Source organism: Camelus bactrianus, unplaced genomic scaffold, assembly GCF_048773025.1.
Source record: "Camelus bactrianus isolate YW-2024 breed Bactrian camel unplaced genomic scaffold, ASM4877302v1 HiC_scaffold_133, whole genome shotgun sequence".
NCBI classification, from domain to species: Eukaryota; Metazoa; Chordata; class Mammalia; order Artiodactyla; family Camelidae; genus Camelus; species Camelus bactrianus.
Window position 1 is genome coordinate 12,471 of NW_027413901.1, and position 5,629 is coordinate 18,099.

Here is a 5,629-nt window from a genome sequence, read left to right on the forward strand (position 1 = left end):
CCCCCGCCCTCCCCCACGCCTCAGCCCCCAGTGAAGGAGGAATCATGAAGTGGCCGCACTTAGGCTAAGCCAATTTTTGGCTTTATGCTTACTGCTTGCTTTTAGAACGATCAGCAAACTCGACTGACCAGACACCGCTCCCAGCTCCAGGCCCACTGTTAAAAACAGCTAAAGTTGTCGATTCTAACTGTTTGATTTGACCTTCCTCTGATCGTTCAACTTGACAATCATGTTTGGCGTCTGAGTCTTTCCCCAGGAAGGGAGTCACGGGAGGATAAGCTCAGGAGAACGACCAGCCCCCTCCCACCCCCCACCCCCCACCCCGAGTTCCTCCGTGGCGCTGGTGCCGCCGGGTGAGTCTGACCAGATAAAGAAGGTCACGGGCTGATGACCTACTAGACCACCAGGAGGTCCCATGTTATCAGACACTCATCCAGATTTAGGAGGAAGTTTCATCAGAGACCCTTGTTGATCATGAGCACCTTTTGTGCTCCCGCCTGTTGTGATTCCCTTTCATGCTCCAACCTGTTCGTCCACAGAAGCATGAAACCCCAACCCCAAGACGGGTTCACAGTTTGGAGGGCACTAGCCTGCTGTGAGTCCCCTTTGCCCAGCAAAGCAATCAAGCTGCCTCTTTTCTTCTAAACTCTAAGACCCTGTCTCTGGGTTATTTGGCTCGTCAGGGACGGGGTGGGGGAGGGCGATCTTTCGGCAACACCCGCAGAAGTTTCCCTGAGTGGCAGGAACCAGCGTGGCCCTCAGGCCTCAGCCCCGCAGGCAGGCAGGCAGGCAGGCAGGCAGGCAGGCAGGCAGGCAGGCAGACAGGCAGGCAGGCAGAGTTGGAGCGACCGTTGGTCCCGCCCCCGCCCGCGCACCACCCCCCCCCCCCGCCCCCGCCGCTGCTTCCGCCGCCGCCGCCGCCACCGCCGCCGCCGCCGCCTCCCAGGCCTTCTCCACCGATCGGTCCCAAATCGACTGACTGTCTCCTGGAAGCGGGGGCGGGGACGTCAGGAGGATCCATTCGGCAGGGCCTCGTTCAATCGCTTCATTCAAATGCAGAAAGCTCTGTGCTCAGGTCAGAGCCTTTGACTTGGCCTCCGGCTCCTCTCTGTTGAACGGCTTTTGTTCTTTGGTTTCAATTTCCCCACCCTTAGGCCACCCCGTCCCAACTGCACGGAGGGAGGCGGGAGGGAGGGGGAGAATCTCGCCTGGTCTCAGGCCAAAGGAGTCCCCTCCTTTTCCTAATCTGGGTAAACCCCACTACACCGTTTGAGAATCATGGAAGGGCATGGAAGCAGACCTCTGACTTGATAGATTCCTCTGGGATGGGAGACTTTAAAAAAACAAAATTCTTTTTCCCCTGCTTCCAGGGAGGCAGAAAGGAGGGCCAGAGTGTTCCTCTTGCCTCGGGCAGTTCTTTGTTTGTTTCTTTCTTTCTTTTGTTAAATCATTTTTTTTTCCTTTTTTTCTTCCAGTTTTATTGAGACAGAGTTGACATACAGCAGTGTATACTTTGGGGGGGGGCGGGGAGAGGAATTCGATTTTATGTATTTATTTTTGACCGAAGGTACTGGGGATTAAACCCAGGACCTTGTGCTTGCTTGCTAAGCACACAGTCTACCACTGACCTATACCCTCCCCCTTGGCCAGTTGTGAAGTCCCTTTCATTCAGCATAGTCCATCGGGCACATTTTGGGGCAGCCTACTCTGGACCCCAACATTTCCCTATTCTGTAACTTCCCTGGAAGTTTTACACATTAAAAGCTGGGCTGTTGACTGTGCATGTGCGTCCATGCGTGCGTGCGTGCGTGCGTGTGGTGTGGGGGCAGGAGGGAGGGAATAGTTTCCTAGAGGGCCTGCGTTTCATGGACCCAGTTTCTTAGTTCTGAGAACAGGTCTGTTCAAGGAAACAGTTGTAGTATCTCGTCTCAGGAGGCGGTGGTGTCGATGGGCTTCTGAAGCTAGGCCTAGGGAGCAAGCAGTCAGGTATCGCCTAAGAGGCACTTGTGTGGAAAACCAAAGTACAGCACAAAGGTTAATCATTGGAGCAGATGAGAAACCAGATTCAGGGCCGGGAGTAGGGGGTCAGTCTGGTAGGAGATTTCCACACATCGGGGTCATCGAAACGGCTCGAGCAGTTTGAAATGCCTCTGATGATGTCCTGGGGTGTTTGGCTCAACTCTCTGAGCGGCTCCTCCAAAAACAGGCCCTAGGGTGGTTTCCACAGGAGCTGTTGTGGCCATTTCTCTGACGTTTACCTCCCGTTGTCCAGCTTCAGTCTGCAGGGCTTCAGGAGACGGAGCATTTTAGTACTCAATGATGCCAAGACAAAAGGGTGAGAGAAAATGGGAAACGTTCGTGGAGATGGTCCTAGGCAGATAGTGGAGGCAACTAGAAGACCTTCAGTCTCCGGGCCGGCTTTCAGGTTGAGACAAAAACCCTAAGGCAAGCGCTTGCTGCCACAGCACATCGACTAACACGGGAACCATCCAGAGAAGATCAGCACGGCCCCTGAACGTGGACGACACACGCACATACGTGAAGCGTTCCGTAGCTTTAGTGATGTCAGTCACCCAGAGGAAGACAGATATCCTATGCCATCACTTCTAGGTGGGATCTGAAAGTAAGTCAAGACACCCATCCATACATAAATAACTCCATTTTAAAAAGACTCCAAGGAACCTATTTACAAACCAGAAACAGACTGGACTCGCAGACATGGAAAAGAAACCGATGGTTAACACAGGGGACAGGGTAGGGTGGAGGAACGGGGGAGGGCAGAGGGATAAATCAGGAGTTTGGGATTAGCAGATATAAACCACCCTATACAAACTAGGTACACAAGTAGGTCCTACTGTCTAGCACAGGGAACTATGTTCAATAGCTTGTAATAACCTATCCTGAAAAAGTATACGTGTGTGTGTGTGTGTGTGTGTGTGTGTGAATAAGTGAATCACTATGCCGTACGTCATAAATGAACACAACATTGTAAGTCAACTATACTTCCATTGACAGAGAGTTCCTACAATAAACAGGCAGGCAGGCAGGCAGGCAGGCAGGCAGGCAGGCAGGCAGACAGACACAGACACAGACACACAGACACACAGACACACAGACACACACACACACACACACACACACACACACACACACACACACACACACACACACCCACAGACACAGGGGAACCCTAAGGAAAACGAGTAGCACTAGTATCTCTTATCCATGCATGTCTATCCCAGTTTAATGGAAACCTAAGTTTTTGCCTCCAAGTCAATGATGCTAATAACTCTGCTGCCAAGAATAGAAAAATCCTCATGGAGGATTTCTGAATCCCAGAAGGGTCAGGGAGGGAGAAAAAGAGAAAGGATTCCATTCTGCTGACAGAGGTATGATAGTTACCATGTGGGTGTCCGCCTCTAAAAGGGAAGGAAGGGGAAAAAACAAAAGTTTATTTTCCCTTGTATCTGAAAAGAAAAAAATTTAAAACTCAATCCTCTTGGAGACAAGAAGTCGTACACACCTCATGTCACTGATTCTCCTCCTCCACCTCCTCCTCCTCCTTCCTCTACTTCTTCTTCTAGTCTATATCTCCCATGGATTCTGACGACCTTGCCTGATGATGGCGGGTGATGGGGGCAGAGATCGATCCTTCTGAGAAGTAAGTTGGCAAGCGCTTTAGTGAAGCCTCGTAGGATTTACCCAGCGAAGCGGGTGCCTTCGTCCCTGGAGGCTGCGGAAAGTATGTCCCCAAGTCACATACGCATGTGTTTGTCTTTTGTTGTCGTTGTTGTTGTTGTTGTTGTTGGTGGTGGTGGTGTGTGTGTGTTTGTTTGTTTGTTTATTTGTTTGTTTGTTTGTTTGTTTGTTTGTTTGTAGCAGTGTCCTGGCCATGCTGATGGCATCAGGCTTGCAGCGGGGGAAGGAAGGCTTCAACCCCTTTGGAAGTCATACCTACCATCCCAAGAACGTCTGGATGACCCCTACTATGTGGCAGTTGAATGGGGGCCAGTTACTGGGGTTCAGCGTGTCCAGAGAGAGGAGGTCTGAGGCCTCTGGGGACAAAAAGTTTGTACGTATGTATGTATGTATGGCCAGTTGACTGTTTTTGCGGTCCTATAGGAATCTTCCTGCCCCTGTCTATTGAACAATGGGAGTCATCTTCCAAGTGCCCTGACACCAGACACCACGGTGGGTGAAGGAATGCGGGTGGGGTGGGGGTGGGTGGGGGAGGTCATCCAGGAAGCTGGGAGAAACCGAGCACGTCCGTGGGTCAGTGGGTCGGCCTGTCGGATGGTCGCCATGCTGGGTTTCCCCTAACCCAGGCCATTTGCCGAATGGACAGAACAGACTGGGGCCACGTGTGCCACCCACCCTCTTTCCGGAGGCTGTGGTCCACTGTGTTTACATGAAAGTCAGTGAAGGAGGCATCTCCTCGGGACTCGGTTCCGTCCCTTTCACGAGAGCCTCCACTTTGGATGACAGCCAGCCAGCCAGCCAGCCCTCGATGCCAGGGCAGTAGACGACTGCCAGGAATATCCCATCCTTTCTGGAACCCTGAGTGTACCCACCTGTACAGACACAAGGCTGAAGAATACATGACGTTCCTTCCTAGTTGACAGCACTCCCCATGTCACTGAAACAGTGTCCAGTACGCTGACGTCATCTCCTCCCTCTCCCACACCCCCGCACGCGCACAAACACGCGCGCGCGCGCGCGCGCACACACACACACACACACACACACTCTGTCTGTCTGTCTGTCTGTCTGTCTGTCTGTCTGTCTGTCTGTCTTCTAAGGATGGAGAAGAGTTTGCTGAGCTATTTCGGGTGCCCTCTCATCCTAGTTCCTATCTCCAAGTTGGTTCAAAGTCCAAAAGGCGGTCAAGCACTTAATCAGATAGGTCCCTCGTAAAGAATGCCTCCCACATCACGACGACAGGCTTCTTAGGCCAGCCGAGAAGCTCCTTCAGTTCTGCGCCCATCTTGGCTCTAAGTTGATATCAGTCTGTTACGGAAATGACAGGCCAGCCAAGAAACAAGCACCACTCGGAGGGTTGGAGTACTCAGATTTATTACGCCGGCGGGCTCAGAGGGGCTTCTGCTCCGAAGCTCTGAGCACCTCCAAGACGTGCACATGAGGTTTCATAGGGTTAATTACAAATATGGGTCTATTCGCCAATAAGGCTCAAACAACAAAAAGCAAAGGATCAGTACACTGGAGCTTATCAATTTGGAACAGATCACGTTACTGACACTTGTTGAGCTTGGATTTACGAGTTAGCTTGTTAGCCCAGTAAACTGACACTAAACTTCAGATTTACGAGTTAGCCCAGCAGAACTTAGATCAGTAAACGGACACTTATCACACTTAGATTTGTGACTTTAGCTTGTTAGCCCAGCTGGGCTTTTCCTTTACAAGTCCTCCAGGATCCAAGAAAGCCACATTGGAAAACAAGTGGTGATTCTGATGGGACAGGAGATCAGTCATTTGGGGGCGAAGGGTGGGGTAGGGAGACATACCAGCCTGTCTGTCTGTTTTCACCCAGTGTGGGAGCCGTCCCAAAGAGATAACTCGAGAAGAGAGAAACAGGGAATTGACAAAGAACACGTGCAGTGGCGTGCCCTCC

General features: G+C 51.6%; 1 long non-coding RNA gene and 1 other non-coding gene across 2 annotated transcripts; both read left to right on the forward strand.

The window, feature by feature from the left end:
* The first annotated feature begins 2,449 nt into the window (after positions 1-2,449).
* Positions 2,450-2,558, forward strand: LOC141576572 (U6 spliceosomal RNA). The gene has a single exon (XR_012504987.1). It is a non-coding gene; the product is annotated as a U6 spliceosomal RNA (small nuclear RNA).
* Positions 2,559-3,325: 767 nt separating this feature from the next.
* Positions 3,326-4,614, forward strand: LOC141576571 (uncharacterized). Its single transcript, XR_012504986.1, has 2 exons — positions 3,326-3,742; positions 3,880-4,614. It is a non-coding gene; the product is annotated as an uncharacterized LOC141576571 (long non-coding RNA).
* The last annotated feature ends 1,015 nt before the right edge of the window (positions 4,615-5,629 follow it).